Here is a 19291-nt window from a genome sequence, read left to right as displayed (position 1 = left end):
ACAGAGCTGCAGTAAAAGCAGCAAACAGTGGGAAAGGTGACCCCAGGCTGATGGAAAGCCTTTGCAATCTAGTGCAATGTTTGGCATAATTGGTAAACCAATTTTCTTGCCCGAACACCATAAATAGATAGACTATAGATAGATGAAAGGTAGAGAGATAGGAAAGGCAGATGGTAGCCAGGTATGGAAGGTATGATAGAGAGCAGATAGAGGTGACAGCTGACAGGTTGTTAGAAACTGTCCACACAAAACCATACCTCTCACCTCCCAGGGAAAAGAGACTGGCTCATTCTGGGGCTAAATATGAGTGAGCATGACCTGGGATCACAAATCTAGGTTACCTCAAATTCTATATTCCAACGTGGTAACAGTTTCATGAAGTTTTTGTAGCCACAGAACAAAGAATATGTGAATCAAGACACCGTTCAAATATACTATAGACACATCAAAGAGGCAGGCTACAGCAAAGTGGGGAGACCCGCATAGGCCTTGGATACTCTCTGATGAGACTTTTAGCTTTTGAATTTATGGAAGTCTGTTGAATGAACACATTCCAAGGAAGTTAGTGCTCTGTTTCTTCATTCCAACTGGTTTGCCCAATGACAAGCACTTAGGTCAGGTACAAAGGAGGCCAGTAAACTGATATTAAATAAACAGTTGTTAAGAGGGCTAAAGATGGCTCGAGAGAATTTGCCTCTGGACTGGAAACATTGCTACCTCTCCATAGTCATGATTGACATTCAGATAACCAGTTACTCAGGCTGGAAGAAGGCTCAGTTTGAGACTACAGCTTCTCTCTGGAAAGTTTGGTTTACCATGTGTGAATAGACAGATGATTAACAGGAAAAATGGTAAAAGATAGATGCTGGAAGACATATTGGAGGGAAGTGGGTAAGATAGATAATAGATAGATGATAGAATATAGATAGGAATATAACAGGTAGATCATCAATAATAGCTAGATGAAAGATAAGTGACAGATTATAGATATTAGGTAGATGCTAGATAGATTATAAGTAGGTAGATGATCGATTATAAATACATGCTAAACAGGTAGCAAACTCTTAACTGTTTATAAAAGCAATACATTTCTCTTTATAGAAAATTTAGAAAAGGCAAAAACAACACCAGAAAGAAACTATCACTGATCCTCTGTCTGGTTTCCAGGCATTTCCCTGCAGCTGAGATGATACTAGGCAGCTCATTTTGCTTCTAGTAATTTCAGTAGCATCCTCCACCATCGCTGCCTGATGGCCCCATAGATGCCCTTCAGGACTCTGCTATCAGATATGTGAGGAAGTCCTTGGTCCTGGGCATTCAAGTTGTTCTTGTCCTTTGTTTTCTACTTGGTACTGGGAGGAACATATTCCACCAACCTCATTCTTCTTTGCCAAATGTGCAGGCAGGGCTCGCCTGAGACCCTTTCTGAGCCACAGCCTTGGTGGGGAATGAGAAGGACTATAAGGATACCTTCACCCTCCAGGATGGAAAAGGAAAACCAGAAGCCACCGCCTTTTGACTTTATAAGGATGACTTCTATATCTATATAACAAGTGACTCTCCTGGAGAATTATCAAGTTAGAGGGAAAGGGGGTCGAGTCACTGACCCAGAGCAGGGAATATCACTCTGAAAAGCTGCCACCCCAGACTTCCCAGCCTGTGTTTCCAATGCATGCTTGGTCCTTGCTGGGAACCCTCTCAGTAGAGGCTCAGGTTTCCACATGGCATGCCCACTGGGCTGTGCCTTAAGGGAGAGGCCCACAAGGAGCCTTCCCATCTGAGTCTTGAAGCTCTGTGTATACAAATGGGGTATTTCGTTGCTGCCCCCTGACCTCTGCAGCTTCCTGCTGCCACCAGGGCTTCTAGCACACAGTGCTGGAGGAATCTCAGCCCGACCTGAGCCCGGAAGACTATGCTGACGAGAACCCAAGGCCTGCACTCACAGATTGCTGGACCCAGGCTGAATGCTGAGGAGGCACAGGGCCGAGGCTTGTGGATCTCTTCCTTCCCACTCCTGCAAGTTCCCATGGCTCTCTGTGTTCTGCTCCAGGATCATGGTGTGTGTTGGGAAAGCTGCTGGAGAACACAGAGAATCTATGGAGCATTCTCTGGGCCCCACACAACCACGTTTTTCTTTCTCTTCTTCCTGGTATTCAGTTGGATTGCTCCATGGCCACAGGGATCTTGACCCATCTCTGACTATGACTGAGAATGGTGGTCTTGAATCACACAGGGTCTTTTCTAATTCTTAAAGGGCAATCATAGGTTTAATGGTGTTTAACAGAGAGAACCACCTTCATGAGTTGCTACTTCAAACTTAAAACTATTTAAATTCCAAAGGAGGACAAACACAAAGCATCGGGGAGCACGTTCCCAGACAGATCAGAGCACTCGGATTCACATATTTCTGCTGTGTTATTATTTTTAAGTTGCATTCAAGTTTACGTGGTACTTTCTTGGAACTATATCTCAGTTGTGCATTCATTTTCTAAACTCCTTGTGGAATGCCCTGTGGAGATTAAGTTGCTTTATTCCTCCTGTCGTCCATTGTTTATTGAGTAACTGCTGTGGGCCAAGTATTGTGTTAGGGAGTAGGGTCTAAGAAATAACAAAGTAATTAAGATCTGTGGAGCTATTAGGCAAGTGATCACATGTGTGTGAAATCACATCTATGAGCTCACAGTAAGTGCAAAGAAGGACTGGTGGGTGTTAGATCTGCTCAGAAAATGGGTTCAGGTTCTGATGGGGTTTGCATGGTATAAGGAATGGTACCAAGAGGTTCCTTGAAAGAGGAAATGCCAGCTGGGCAGTGGTGGCACATGCCTTTAATCCCAGCACTGCGGAGGCAGAGGAAAGCAAATCTCTGTGAGTTCAAGGCTAGCAGGGTCTACAGAGCAAGTTCTGAGAGATAGCTAGGCTTACACATAGAAACTCTGTGTTGAAACACCACACATTCCCCCATAAAGAAAGAGAACTCAAAAAAGACATGCCAGCTCATATCTGGAAAGTTTTGTATAGACTCCAGGCAGAGAAGGGGGAGGGAAGAAGTTTTCCAGACAGCCATACTATGTGAGGACTCAGAAGATAAGCCATGGGCGGGAAACAGTTCCATCAGTATGATGCCTGCTACACAAACATGAGGATCTGAATCCCCAGCACCTGCATGCAAAAGCTGGACATGGTTGTGCCCCTGTAACCACAACAGGATTTTGGAGACAGGGGAATTGCTACATCTCACTGTCCAGCCTCTAGCCAATTGGTGAATACCTGATTCAAATGATAAGAAGACACATAACAACCGAGGAAAATACCCAACAACACCCAACATCATCTCCTGGCCTCCACATATATGGGCAAACACATGTACACATGTACACACACACACACACACACACACACACACACATGCATGCACACACCATCAGAAGCCCAGCACCTGCTCATCTCAAGTGGTGGGGGCAGGGACAGATAAATGGGCAGAATCAGAATAAGCCTGGGGCAGACCATGAGACGGCAGTGAAACCTTATCCTATGAACAAAGAGGAAGTTTTCTTTTTTCCTTAAAAAATAATTTGTTTGGGGCTAGAGAGATGGCTCAGGCATTAATAGCACTGACTGCTCTTCCAGAAGTCCAGAGTTCAATTCCCAGCAACCACATGGTGGCTCACAACCATCTATAATGGGATCTGATGCCCTCTTCTGGTGTGTCTGAAGACAGCAACAGTGTACTTACATACATAAAATGAATAAATAAATCTTTTTTAAAAAATAATAATTTGTTCATACTTGTATTTTAAGGCTTTTTTTTTCCACCTACATTGTGAAGAAAGGGACAAAGATGGAGATCAACTTGGCTGGGTCCATGGCGAGGTAGAGGTGTCTCAGCCCCAAGTGTTGGTGATGTCTGTGGTCAGTGGATATGGATAGATTGAGAGACATGGACACAGTGCATAGGGATGAAGGCCACTGAGAGAAGGGTGACATTGAAGACATTCATCTGAGGCAAAGCAGCCCCTGACACAGAGGGAAGGCTCTGAAGATCTTGGAGACTATCACAGCCAGCCAAGGCATTGTAACAACGGCTTTAGTGTATGTGTGTGGCCTGACTTGGTAGGCATCTGGGTGCATAAGAGCAGACCCCAGATACATGGTCAGTTCTTGTCCTTCAGTATTGAGTGATGTGAAAAGCGAGTATTATTTATAAGAAGTTAATATCAGCACCAATGAGAAGGTTTGTATTTCCACACAAGTGATTCTCTAAGCCTCGAATGTCAGGGCTAATGTCAGCCTTTAAGCTCCTCTAGCCCTGACATTTGGTGGTATCCGACAACGGTCAAGCCAGGTGAGCTTGCCCTGAGTGGGTGTGTTTGCCTGTTTTCTGTCCCAACTTGAGCTGTTATTCATACAGCTCCAAGTGCAAATTCAGGATATGCAATTCTTAAGAGACTGTATCAAGGTTTCTAATTCATTTCAATAAGTCTTTGAAAAGAAACAGTGAGTGTTTCACTTTTTTTCCAGGAAGTAAATGATGGCATTTATGCCGTTATAAATCATGATGGATTTCCATATTCTTACACATAATCTTTTTCACCCCTCTCTTAGAAAGGAAAATTAAGATTGCTGCACCATGGGATCACTTTCATTATCTTTAGCATACAAATGATCTTTTAAGAAGATTTCTTCCGTCTACATATGTACAGTATCAATGATGTAATTTACATTGCATCCTTCATATTAACGCTCTGATCCATCATCGCTAACAATGCGGGGTCTTTGTGTGAGGGGCTGTCGGACAAATGTTTTAGCTTGTGAGAAGAAAATTGTTAGCATTTGAATAGAGAATGGTACAGGAAGGATTAATAGCCTGCTTTGATGGATTAGAATGTAGGGAAATTGCTCAATATTAATATGAAAATGTTTGTGAATTGGTTGCAAGGTGCTGTCAATGGAAAATGATTATGTCTCTGAGGCCTTATCAGTTGAGACTTGACTCTTAGCAAAGACTTGCACACAAAAGGCAGATGAGGGGGGCAAAAGATGGCAGGCTTGGGGAGCTGGGGCAAACACTCATGGTTCAACTGGCGGCCCTCTGATCACCGTGCCTGGCCTTCCAGTAACATGTTACATCTCTACATTAACACATCCGACTGTGGCTTTATACTAAGAGAGACAAGAAAGTGTGGGTAATGCATTGTTACTGTGTCTCTGGGCTGTTCCTTCTTTCAGGTCCCATCAGAAACAACAGGACATGGTGTATACAAATTAGTTTCCTTGATGTACAATGGCTTCTAGGATGATAATTCACAAGAATAGTTGATATCTAAATATTGTAAAAATAAGGGATCAGGGAAGTGGCTCAGTGTGTAGAAGCACTTGCTGCACCAAATGGATGGCCTGAGTTCCAGATTCCAAACCCAAGTAAAAAACCAGAAGTGGGAGTGTACATCTGTATTACAACGCTTGAGGGTCAGTATCTGTATTATAGTGCTTGTTCTAGGAGATAAAAGGCAGAGACAGAAGAACCAGCCAGATGCTTGAAGTCTAAATACTAAAACAACACCAGAAAGACCTTTTGGCTATTAAATCCCAACAGATGCAATCTCTCACTGTAGTGTTTTAAACATATTAATTCACCTTTTAAAATGTATTTTCTAAGGTGAGTGCAATGATACAACCTGGTAATAGCAGCACCCAAGCAGACAAGAGGCACCTGAGTGTGAGGCCAGCCTGGGCAACATAGGAAGATCCAATCTAAAAGATAAATAAAATAAAATCCTTAAAAGTTCAAATTGTGAAAAATTTTATATATATGTATGTGTGGTGTGTGTGTGTGTGTGTGTGTGTGTCTATCACACCTATCTATCACATATATCACACCTGTCAATCACACCTGTCTATCACATCTGTCACACCTGTTACACCTGTCCTGCTATGAATGCAATGCCCATGTTCTCCCACTTGCATGTGCATCTGCTGTAGACCAGAAATAAAAGCAACCGTGCCAGGGCACACCCATGAGCCCCTGGATCCCAGACAGTCTGCCCTGTCCCAATCATCTCTAGGGTTGAGGGCCAGCATCATCTTATCCTGGCCTGGTTGCCAGGACTTCAAGTTACAAGTCTCTTCCTTTTCAACAACCACGTGCTGAGCCTTCACAAAATAAGTGCATTTTGGCATATTTCACAAATGTAATGTTTCATAGTTTGGCGGAGTTTTCAGAACTCACATGAGCTCCCTCCGTATTCCCCAGAGCAAGAAAGTATGTACAGACCAGGAACTTGACTCAATCTTGGCATAACTGAATAACTCCTTTCTCAGGAAATGGGGCTAGAGGGAGGAGGGAGGGAAAAAAGGAAGAGGAAGGAAGGAAAGGAGGGGTGAAGGGAGGGCGTGAGGGAGGGAGGGAGGAAGAAGGGAGGAAGAAGGGAGGGAGGGGGCAAGGGAGGGAGGAAGGAAAGTTCAAAGGAAAGGAAAGAGGGGAAAATAAAGTAGAAAATAAACCCTTCCTTATAAGAGACCAGGTATACTAGTGACCAGCAAGTAGACACCAGGGACAGTTAGTGACAGCTTCCGGGAGCCCAGCAATCTGCATTTGAGAACACTGGCAGTTCACAAGACCGGCCTGTGGCAGCTGTGTCCCTTATGTGCCTCTGGGATTGGCAGCTTCATTATTGCTCTTGTCAGTGTTTGTGGAGCACTGAGCCTCATGCCAGCCAGGCCTTTCCCAGGTAGACATGTTCATTGTAACCTATTAATTCCCCAGTGAAGACAGAGTCAAGATAGCTTGCTGGTGGCTCTTAATCCCCGGGCTACACATCCTGCTTTAACCCCTCCTTGTTTGTGGCTCAAGAGGGACTTGTGCTTGCTGTGTGGTTATTGCCTTGGCCCAGCTTCTCTCTCTTCCTTGTGAGTCAAAATTTGTTCTGGAAGTTACACATGTTTACAGCTCTAGGAATTTGCTAACACTTCCCCGGGCCTTTCCAACTACCTGTCTCCAAACCCTAAATTTACTCTCCAGATTACTTGGGCTGGGTTCTTTTTGGTGTTCCCTGGGGCATGCTACTGTAGAAACAGACTTTCCTAGACCTTAAAATCTAGGTATTTTGTGTTAATTTCCTGCTGTAGAATATGAGCTTCTGACTCTTTAAAGAATTGCCTTCGGTAGGGTGGTGGCTCCTGCCTTTGATACCAGGACTTGGGAGGCAGAGGCAGGCAAATCTCTGTGAGTTTGAGGCCAGCCTTGGTTTACAGAGTTCCAGGACAGCCCAGACTACACAGAGACACCCTGCCTCAAAAAGCAATAACAAAGAAGAAAGAAAGAAAGAAAGAAAGAAAGAAAGAAAGAAGGAAAGAAAGAAAGAAAGAAAGAAGGAAGGGAAGGAAGGAAGAGAGGGTAGAAAAGGAAAGAAAAAAGAAGAGAAAGGGAAGAAAGGGGAAAAAGAAAAGAAAAGAAAAGGAAAGGAAAGAAGAGAAAAGAAAAGAAAAGGAAAGGAAAGGAAAGGAGTCTTCACTACTTCAACCCATACATATTATATTGCTGGCAACACAGATTTGCTTCTCACCACTTGTCCTCAGAGTTCTGTATCGATTTGTGTTTTATCTGTGTTCCATGTTTAGATCACGTAACGATCCCCACAGTTGAGTTGTTTGTACCATGGTTACATTCATCTCCAGTGTACCTTTTTTCTTTCCCTGGAGTTTTCAACAGCCATTTTATCCCTCTGGGTATCTCTCAATAATTAACCTAGAGGTAATTGTAACTGTGACTCTTTTCTCAGCATTTCTTAGTTGATCTGTTCGGATTCTTCCAGGCATCAGCACTACAAGGGTTAATCTTGGCTGTCAACTCCACTGCATCTGGAATCCACTAAGAAAAAAGCTGCTGGGCCACACCTGTGAGGAATTTTCTTGATCACTTTGTTTGAAGTGGGAAGAGCCACTCTCAACATGTCTGAAGGAGGAGCTCCCTTCTGGCCAGCCAGCCTCATGTCTGTCTGGCTTGTTTGTCTTGTTACTACCACCTCCACTGCTGCCATCCTTCCCTGGTAAGAGAGCTACCTTCTCTGAGCTTCCAACAAGGACTGAAGACTAAGTGGTTCCCCTGGAATCCTCCAAACTTCCAGTACCACTGGGATGACTAAAGTGGCAGCAGGGAGCAGGGATGGGGAGCAGGGGTGGGGACTACTATCTTAGCCTGCATGGAATTATGTGCATGTAAAAGAATGTTTTGATCAGAGCTGTGGATTGCATGCAAGTGTCACCTTATGCAGAATGAGCAATTCTCTAAAGTTTTTCAGAAACAACAGAAGTGTTACTGAAGGTAGTTTATAACTCACAGGGTGATGCTGTTGTCCAATCAGAAGGGAGCTAGAGTAGGTTCTTGGAGACCCCTGAAATCTGGGGAGTTAATCATTAGGCTTTTTGGAAGATAGGGAAAGTTGAGCAGGTCCAGGAAAGAGGCATGGGTCGAGACAGAAGAAAGATGTAGCTGTGCAGGGGAACAGAAAAACTTCATCCCTTACACAAAGACATGGATGGGCTCTCTAGATCGGGTCAGATGAACATCAGCTGTGGTTGAGAGAAAAGCCAAGGACTCAGGCTGGGGGAACAATCAGAACCCCAGACAATGGAAATAACAACTCTGTGTAGCCCTGGGTGTCCTGGAAGTTGTTCTGTAGACCAGACTCACCTCAAGCTCACAAATATCCACCTGCCTCTGCCTCCTGAGTGCTGGGATTAAAGGCATGCACCACCTCCTGTTACAATCCTTAATGGGGTCTTCTTGGAAGGTACTATCACTAACTCTAAACACTAGTGCTATAAGAAAATTCTTAACCATGCCTGCACTCTGTTAGCATGGAGTATGGGCAGGTTAAAGCCAGGTCTGCACCCTGCTTCTCCTACCAGCAAGGAACCAGAAGGCAGCCTAAGACAGCACTGCCACCTGCTATGATGTCGCAATAGGGATTTCTTCTAAGATGGGGTTGGGTACTGGAACACCAGCAAATGTTGGGCCAATCTAGGCAGAATGTTGGGCAAAGACACTTACTATAAGGTCCCCTGCCTCTGCCTGCCTCAATCTCTTCAGAGGACAGCTCTGCCCAGGGTGTTCCATCAATAGCATCTTCCTCATCATGAAAAACTTTAAGAGGAATCAAATATCTGGAATACGATGCCCAGAGAAAGGTCACCTTGGGGATGCATCCCGGGCTGCCGGCTTTTCTTCTCATTAAAATATTTGACAAGACTTCTTAGCATGGATGAGCAGCTCCAAGCACCAGCCCCATGCTGTTCTCCCCAAGACATTGTGGTGTCATAGTAAATAATTGTGCTGCCAGCTGAGGACCAATAGCTGTGTTCTACACACACTGACCTGGGAAGCAGGTGTTCTGCAGGGAGAATACTTCCTCAAGACAGCAAGGGATTCCTGCGTGAAATAACATGGATTTTCATCCTTTGGCATTACTTAGGAGTGACCCAAAAAGTAGAGTTGACATCTCTGTTTCTGTTGTCTACTGCAAAGGGCTTCCCATGGCTTGCTGAGCCTTACACCACCCAAGATCATCTGCCTCTCCCCCTGGGGAGGGGGCACTGCCTAAGTAATCTGGGTCCCTCTGTATCGATCACTAATCAAGAAAGTGTCCTACAGATATCTTTTATAGAGAATAGTCTGGTAGTTGCGTTTCTCAACTAAGAATCCCTTTTAGAAATGAACCAATACAAGAGGCTCACCCCAAGTATGGTGGCACATGCCTTTAATCCCAGCACTGAAGAGGTTGAGGCAGGCAGAGCTCTGTAAGTTTTAGATCAATCTAGTCTACACAATGAATTCTAGGCTACCCAGGGCTACATAGTGAGATCCTCTCACAAAAGAAGTGGTCAGTAGAGGGGAGGAGGAGGGAAATGGGGCTGGGGAGAAGGAAAAGAAAAGAATACAGGCTTATCTAGCACCACCAAGGCTATCTTAAAAGACTTCCTGAAACCCTAATTAGGCCCTGGCAACCCCATCTTCAAATACTATGAACATGTGACTTTGGGAATGGCGTATCTAACACTTGAACTTTTGGAGGACATTTTAAAGAATAGCTATAAAATTGAGACAGTAGAAAATGTGTTCTCAAACAATGTGATTTTGAAACAGAATTTCGTAACAGAATTTTGTAACATGACTGGCATGGAGAATCCCAGGTGGAAATCTCTTTGTACATGCAAATGTTTATAATGTGACCTGCTCTGCGATTTGTTGTTGTGCAAGAAAGAGTATCCTGAGATCTGGAGAGTGAATGCACTTTCAAAATGGCTGTTGTACTGTGATTCTTCCCTCCAAACATGTCACACACACACACACATGAATGCACACACACACATGCACACAGACATTCAATCCCTAGCAGAATGTCAGTTGTTTTTGGATTGAAAGCCTGGTTATTTCCTGAAATGTCTCATGGAAAAACAAAAGTAGGGGACCAGGCAATGAGCAGGAAAAGTCTCACCTATCTATGCAAACACTGTTGAAATGTCACCAGGCTCTGGCGTCTCTGACTTTATCTTGCTAGCTGATGGAAATTTTTCTTAGCCCCAATATCATGGACAAGCCTAAGTCAACGTGTAAATGTTTTGCCCTCCCTAGGACCCAATTTTTTCATCTAAGTATTTGGAAACCTTGAGCTCACATGTGAAAGAACATAGACCTTATTGTCTTACATGGAAATGGGGGGGGGGGGGTTCAGTATGTGCTGAAAGCTAAGCTGATGGAAAGATTGTGGTCTGTAAGGCAAGGACTGCCTGGTAGTCTGAGCTGGTGTTCATTCCCCCGAGCCCACAGTCCAGCTTTGCTTCTAGCTGGATCTCAGCAATGGAGTGTGGCGGGCTCACTCAGACTCTTGGGACATAAGAAGAAAAGACAAGTGATCTGAATGGGCATATCTATAGCTCAAATTCAACACTTTCTCTTAGATGGCCTGAATCCCTTTTCTCTCCCCTTAGATTGGAAATTCCACTATGAGGATGGATTAATCTTTCAGAACTATAATATGACTGCTAGGTTTCCTTATTTCCTCCTGGTTTTAGAATTAAAAAAAAAATCAAAGTAATATGAATCAAGTAAATATATATTTAATTAAAAAGAAGCCTACAGGGCTGGAAGAGATGGCGCAGGGGGTAGGAATACTGGCCGCTCTTCCAGGGGATCAGGGTTTAATTCCCAGTACCCACACAGTGTCTCACAACCACCTGTAACTTTAGTTCCAGAGAATCCGATGCTGTCTGCTGGGCACTGTATTCATGTGTATACAAACAAACATACATTGCTGAGTTGTTCATGCCTCCACAGCTCTTGTGCGGAGTCCATGTAGGGTTTAAGGTCCAGAGGCCCCTACAAGCCATAGGACCTTGCCTGAAATTCATGACACTTTCTTGCTTACTTTTTGTTTCATCTCTCTGATTATGTTTGCACTTATTGCAGCACATAGGGTTCCTCTTGTCCAGTTCAAGTCTGCCTGTTTGAGGGCTGGAGGGTGTAGCTCAGTGGTAGAGCGCTTGTCTAGGATTTCTAAGGACCTGCTTCCAGAAGAGAAGAGAACCAGACAGGAGAGGATGTGTGTTACCTGAAGAGAGCTGCTAATTACTGTGACATGTTGCTTAACAATGGTGAATTCTAAGTTTGTTATTGTGCAAACACCAGAACAGTACACATCTCTCTGGCTTTCTTCATTATGATCAGAGAGAAACAATTTGTTACTGTGTTTCGGCTCCTTTGTGGGTTCTTCTTTCTTCTACCCTTCCCCACTCCTTTTCTTCCACCCTTTCAACCCCTAACACTAGATAAGAGAGAAAAAGGATAGAGGGGAAAGGAAAGAGATTCCCTTAATAAAGTCAGGGACCAGAAAGGGGGCGATGTTATCATTATACTACTTCCTACTTCCTGCTGATTAGGGGCATCAAGTTCCTTGGGGCAAATTTGATCTTTGCTGTCAGGATATCTAATTTCTTTTTATTATTTCTCCTTTGTGCATGACTACTTAACAAAATGCAAGCAACAGCAACCAACAACTTACCAATACCTCCCACACCAACCAACCAACAACCCACAACCTCTCTTGGGTCTGTATTTATATAACTTCTGAAATGTCCTCAGAATTCCAAATGTCACAATGACAGGAACTATCTGCAGCTGGCGAATTCATGCCCTTGTTAGAGCATGAGGCAAATCACAGCCAGCTGCTGTCAACAGTCTGAAGCAGCCCTATATCCCACAGCTAGGATTAAAATAAAAACATATTCTTATAATATTTCTGTTTTTTATAGAACCCAAGACTCTAAAATTGTCACTACATTTGGGTATGAGGGTAAGATCTCACACTGTAGGTCAGGTTGCCCTGAAATTCACAAACAGCCTAGGTTGCCCTTGAAATCATGGCAATCCTCCTGCCTCAAACTCCCATGTGCTAGAATTATTGGCATGAGCCACAACACCAGTAAGAGAAACAATTCAAAAAAGAGAGAATTTGCTTTGCTTTATGATTCCATGATAGGGAAAGTGTGGCCAAGAAGTTGACCTCATGGTGACTAGGAAGCAAAGACAGGACATCTGTGCTCTGGGTTTCTTTCTTCCTCCCCTTTTAATCATCCTCATACCCAGCCTGAAGCTGGTACCACCCAAATTCAGGTCAGATTTTTAGTTAACTGTGTCTGGAAACACCCTCAGACACACCTCAATGTGTGCTATAGTAATCTTCTAGATGCTCTGCAGGTCCATCAAGGTGACAATCAAAACTAAGCACCAAGCGTACTTGTGCAAAGATGGTTATCATTAGATGGTACAATCATACAGGATTGCCATTGGTCCATCATGTGACATTCAGTGAGTGTCTGGGACATCAGTGATCATCAAGGCAAGCCATGGATATAGGCTGACTTCTAGGATCATTGACCATTTCTTTACCATGAAGGGACAATAAAATTTTTCACCATCTATCTCCCTCCATTGACCCATTATCCCTACATCAGCATCCATCCTTCCACTCATCCCATCTTTCTACTCACCATTTATCCCATTATTGATCATCCATCTTTCTGCTGATCCATCCAGTCTTCTATTGACCATCCATTCCTCCAATGACCATCAATACCTCTATCAAACTATTATTAGTCATCTAGCATGCTATGTTATACCTTGTGGGTCAGGAGGGGAGTGTCAAAGAGTGATGGGTTAGTTTAGTAGCAAAGAAGTTGTAATACAATGTCAGAAGTTGAACTAAGAGAAATGAAGCAATTTAAGGAATTACAGAGTACCTGGCATAAAAGTTTTATTTGACAGAGTGTGGTGGCTTGAATAAAAATGGCCTCCATAGGGAGTAGTACTATTTGTGGTGTTGGAGTGGTATGTATTTGTGGATAAACTATGTCACTGGGGAGGGGCTTTGAGGTCTCAGATGCTTAAGCCAGGCCCAGTGTGTCAGTCTTTCTTCCTGCTGTCTGCAGATCTGGATGTAGAACTCCCAGCTCCTTCTCCAGCACCATGTCTGCCTACATGCCACCATCCTTCCCTCCATGACAACAGTGGACTAAACCTCTTAACTGTGAGCCAGCCCCAATACAATGCTTTCCTATATAAGAGTTGCTGTGGTCATGGTGTCTCTTCACAGTTATCAAAACCCCAACTAAGACAAAGAGTAATGAGGGCTGGACCCTTTGCTAAGCAGCTAAGTGACAAGCTAGGCTGACAAATGTGTGAGCCGTATACACCTGAAAGAAAAACATTTGAGAGAAATGGAATAGCCAATGGAGTGTGCTGATGCAGGAGTACTCCTGGTGGGGTTGAGGAACAATCAGAAATTCTATAGAGTGAGTGAGTGGGGGACAGGGCACAATGATACTAGAGAGCTGGGTATGACCATATTGCCATGGTAACAGTCATGCTTGTAGTGAGATGAAAGCCACTAGAATAATTTGGGCAGAGAAATAATATGATCTAATTTCTGGTTCTTTCCTTCCTTGCTTCCTTGATTGCTTTTCTTTCTTAGCTTTTTCAATTTTTCTTCACTTTCTCCTTCCTTTTTTCCTTCCTTCCTTCCTTCCTTCCTCCCTCCCTCCCTCCCTCCCCTCTCTCTCCCTTTCTTCCTTTCTCTCTCTCTGTCTTTATTACTTTCTTTCTTCCTTCCTTTCTTTCTTTCTTTCTTTCTTTCTTTCTTTCTTTCTTTCTTCTTTCTTCCAGGCAAATCCCCTACCACTCACTGAGCTATCCTCCCAATCCTTCTAGTCTATGTTTTTCAAGTCCCTGTGGCCACAATGTTAGGAGACCACAGGAAGGTGCTGCACAATAGTGAGAGATGTGAGAAGCCTTCTCCAAGCTGCTGTGGACTATTCTAGCTTCTTTCAGTTTATTGCAGCCTGCTCCAGGTCATTCTAGGGTATGACTTATGCCTAAATCCCAGGAAGCTGAGGAGACTTCTACTGTCCCTGTCTGAAGAAAGTAAGCACTACATAAACCTAACCAGTGATTATGGGAAAATTCATGAATTAGCAATAGACACCATGATAAATTTTGTTGTGTGGAAGATTCTAGAACATGACATTGCTTTTTCAGATGACTCTTCCTACAAGAGATCCTGAAGGAAATATCTAAAAAGGGATATTGCAATCAAGGTCAGGTGGTAAGAGGAACACATATGGCTCCATGCCGAAGAGCATGATCTTGGGAGAACAGAAGTTGGTTTCTTAAACTGTTAAGCTAAAGCCAAGTGTAGTGGTGCATGCCTTTAGTCCCAGCACTCGGGAGGCAGAGGCAAAGGCAGGCAGATCTATGTGACTTCCAGGCCAGTCTGATCTACAGAGTGAGTTCCAGGACAGTCGGTACTATGTAGAGAAACCCTGTCTCAAATAAATAATAAATAAATCTTTAAACTGTGCTGGTCAAAGTAAAAAGTAATTACATTATAAAAATTTCAAGAAAGCTACAGTAAAAAGGACCTCTTCTAAATCCATATTGTATCTATAAGACTGTGGTTCTCTAAGTTGGCTGCACATGAGAGTGACTCTGGAGTTTCTCTTTGGTCCTTTAGATCCTGGGGATTCAAGCCAGAGAACACACACACTAAGCAAGTATTCCATCACCTAGGCTGTAACTCCACTCCCTCCTCCAAGATTGATTGGACACTATTCTCACCACATCCTGAACCCATTCAGTTGGATTGTTTGAATATGGGATCCAGGTCATAGCATATCGGCAGGCAATTAATTACTAAGTACAACACAGTTTGAGAGCTACAGGCCAGTGGTGCCTCTGGGACTTTGGCTAACAGTATCATCATGCCTAGGGATGTTGAGAGGTAACATCTCATGTAGAAGACTGTGGTGAGCCTGGATGCTGTGCTTCCAACAAGCCCTAAGTGAGGTATCTGCCATAGCTTCCCTTACCCAGAGTCCCACACCTCAGAACACTCATCCACTCGCTGCTGGGCTTATCATCCTGTCCCATCTGCCAGTTCATAGGACTCGGGATGGTAGAAGGAGCAAGCTGAGTGTTAATGTGGCTGGCTCACTCAAATGCACTGTCAGGCTGAAACTGGGAACCATTTCCACTTGAACAAGTTGTCATCATGCTAAGAGCTCAAAGCTCTTCTTTCCCTGGTGGGATCCCCAGGGTTCCTGATGACACTTTGCCTAGATCAAAAAGGTCCCTTTGGTGGGAGTCCTATGCATCTGATATATCAATAACCTACACATTTCATGGTCTTGTCACCATAGAAGCCCTGGAAGAGAAGATGGGCCACACCCTCAACTTGGGTACATCTTGTCCTGTGATTCAAACAGGATAGCCCAGGACTGTCTGCTCTGACATGTCAGCCTCGAACTCAGCCAGGCTTTCCTCTCTTCTGATGATGACTGGGCAAATAATCCTCAGGGTTGCAAGAGCTGCTGTGATCTGAACTCAGCAGCCACCTTCACCTTCACACCAAGAAAGTCACATTACACCACAGCTCCTCCTAACCTACTGCCAGCCTCTAATATTTCACAAGACGGAGACTCTCCAGGGCTGGCCTGGCTGGTGTGAGTTTATCTGAGCTCACTATGGCCATGGACCACCCTGTCCTTGTTTTCTGGGCTCCAGTCTCTCTGTTCCCTCCCAGCTCCTCAGACATGGGTGTCCTGCACAAGCATCCACACTGGCTGACTGAATTTACTCAGCTCCTGAATCTTTGGCTAATGGCCACAATTTCAGAAGTCTTACTCTGGTGAGCCAGTACCTCTCTTCTGATGCTCAGCTTGCCTCTTCTCTTCCTCAACACTGCTCTCAGGGGCTTCGCTCTGTATCAGCTGTTCTCTTCAACCCCTTCAGCAAACCTCTATCTCCCCAAATACTTACATTACAGTTAACAACAGGAGCAAAATTTCATTTATGAAGTAGCAATGAAAATAATTTTATGGCTGAGTGTTGCTCTATGAAAACTTTATCAAAGGGTCACAGCACTAAGGAGGTTAGAACTACTGTTCTGTGGTTTCTTTATAATTCTGTTTATTGCTTGTTTTCCATCTTTCTGGACTAGAATGGTACTACCGGGTCAAGGGATTCGGGGTTGGTCATGATGTTTATTTGCCACTGGCCTGGCCCACTGCTCTAGAGGCTGAGCCTGTGAACAGACAAAATGCATTTGGCTTTTGTGCTGAAAACTTTATGTGAATAGATGCAACACTTAGCAACCCACAAGGAAAGTACTACTACTAAGCACATTTGCAAAGGAAGACACATTGAGTGTTAGACTCACCCATGAAGGCCCACACAGGTCGGAAATAATGGAGGCAAGGCTTCACCCATGTGATCAGATCCTAGTTCTTGATTGTGTCCCCTAAATTGAAATAGCCAACACCAGGAAGAATTTATCCACTCCATGGGTAAGCTTTGTCTGTAGTAAACATTAGCTCAACATCCCTGTATCCATTTCTTGCCTAGCAATCACACTCCAGGCTCCCTGCAAAGGATCATATACCTTGCTTTGTTTTCCACCAGTGGGTTCTGGGACAGGGGGATTCCATTCCTGAACCAGAGGAGACACATGTGAGAAGACAATGTCGTTTGGCAGCTGACATTCTTCTTGAATTAGTGATTGGTTCAGAGGTGGCTGTGTGACCTGATGAATTCTGGGACAAGATGGCATCCCTTTCTCCCACAGACCTGGAGGCCAGGAAGCTGTGGCAGCATCTTGGGAGGCTGTGGTGGATAGGCTGTATGAAACAAAGTTGACACCGAGGAAATGGCGCTGATCAATGAGATCCGGGCCCTGCTCTGGGCCAGCCTGAAGCCTATGGTTCCTCCCCTGTATCTCCATCCTCTGCAGGGAACACTGCCTGGCCCTTCTTTGTACTGTTTTTTCTTTCCACCTTTTTCCCTTCCTCTCCTTCCTACCCTCACTCCCTCCATCCTTCTCTTTCTTCACTTCCTCTTCTTATTTACTTCCTTCCTCCTCTCCCTCCTCACTCCACCCCCCACTTCTTCCAAACATTCTACTAGTGATCATTGTATGTCAGCAACTATATTTAAATACATGGCTCTATTTCGGTTCTGGAATATTCCTTTTGGGTAGAATATTCCCATTGTAGAGCTGCATAGGTGGATCAGTGGTTAAGAGCATCTGCTACTCTTGCACAGGACCTGGGTTCAGTTCCCAGCATCTTCGTGGCAACTCACCACTATCCTTACTTCCAGTTCCAGGCAATCTGGTGCCCTCTTCTGGCCTCCCTGGGTACTAGGTATACAAACATATATGCAGGCAACAATACATACATACATACATACATACATCTTAAAAAAAGAAAGGAAAAAAATGACATCGGGCAGTGGTGGTGTGTACCTTTATTCCCAGTACTTGGGGACAGAGGCAGGGGGATTTCTGAACTCAAGGCCATCCTGGCCTACAAAAGAAGTTCCAGGAAAGCCAGGGCTACATAGAGAAACCCTATATCAAAAACAAAGCAATAATAAAATAAAAATAAAATAATATGTCCATTTTGTGAGCGAAGGCACTGACTGGGAAGTCTGCACAAGGTCATCTAACCATAGATCACAGAACCGGGCAATCCCTCCAGCCCTGGATTGTTGGGCAGGTCAGTGTTGATAGATGGATGACACAGTGTCTACCAAGTCAGCCAAGTATAGATGAAGTGTCCCAGAACTACTATAATAGTTAAGGAACAAGCTAGTCTGAACCATACTATCTCAAACCAAAATAACAACAATATAAAAGGACAAAGCTCAGAGTATAGGCCGGTCCTGTTTAAATTCTACCCCTTGTGTTCTTTTCACGCTACCTGGGTGACTGTAGCAAGGAGTGACTGATCTCTCTGATCTCTCAAAGGCTCATCTGAATAGTGCAGATTCTAGGACTTGGTCTGGAAGGGGTTCTGCCTGGTTTTACCAGGAAATGAACACAAGTAGTAACCTGTCATCTAACCTATCATCTGGCAGGAGTGAAAGATGGTGAGAACACTGTCAACATTGTTTTTCATATTAGTGTCCCTCAGAATTTCCAGTCCAGCAGCCCAGTACTCCAAGATAATGATGGAGGTTCAAGTTTGATTTCTTCTTCGTGAATTTAGCCTCCAGCCTCCTTTCCAGCCTTTCCCTTCCACCTGAAGGCTATCCATCATAAATCCCACATAAACAGCACCAATCAGATTGTCATCACTTAGTCGGAAAACTGTAGGATGTGCAACCTGCAGGATACACCTGCGCTTAGGGTATAACTTAGAGATGTGTGCTTGCACCAGGGAGGGCCAGATGAGTCTGAGCCCCACCCCAAGAGATCCTGTGCTATATCACTAGACACAAGCTCAGGTCACTGCACTCACAAGCAGCCTCTCTCCCATGTCCGGTTAACATTGCTGTGGAAAATAGCATTTTAATAAGCCTGTTCTCCAAGCAGGACGCTTTCATGGTGTTCTAGTTTGCTCTCTGTTGCTATAATAAAGACCATGACCAAAGGTAGCTTAGGGAGAAAGATACTTGTTTGGCTTACATGTCCTGATCACGATCCTTCTCCATGGGAAGCCAAGGCAGGAACTTAGAGGCAGGAGCTGATGCAGAAGCCATGGAGGAATGCTACTTACTGACTTGCTCCCCCTGACTTGCTCAGCCTGCTTTTTTTATAGCACACAAGACTACCAGCCTAGGGATGGCACTGCCCACAAAAACCTGAACCCTCCCACATCCATCGTTAATCAAAACCAAACAAACAAAACCCTACAGATTTGTCAGCAAGTCAATCAGATGGAGGCTTTTTTTTTTTTTCAGTTG

The 19291-nt window shown here is 44.2% G+C and overlaps 1 long non-coding RNA gene across 1 annotated transcript in view; it reads left to right on the top strand.

Annotated features, from left to right (window-relative positions):
• The first annotated feature begins 7822 nt into the window (after nucleotides 1–7822).
• LOC116069858 overlaps nucleotides 7823–19291 on the top strand; it is a 50871-nt gene continuing 39402 nt past the window's right edge. The window contains exon 1 of the long non-coding RNA XR_004110171.1: nucleotides 7823–8045. This is a non-coding gene — a long non-coding RNA (uncharacterized LOC116069858). The remainder of the gene's footprint in view (nucleotides 8046–19291) is intronic.

Source organism: Mastomys coucha, unplaced genomic scaffold, assembly GCF_008632895.1.
Source record: "Mastomys coucha isolate ucsf_1 unplaced genomic scaffold, UCSF_Mcou_1 pScaffold22, whole genome shotgun sequence".
Classification (NCBI taxonomy): domain Eukaryota; kingdom Metazoa; phylum Chordata; class Mammalia; order Rodentia; family Muridae; genus Mastomys; species Mastomys coucha.
This window is presented reverse-complemented; position numbering and strand designations above follow the sequence as displayed.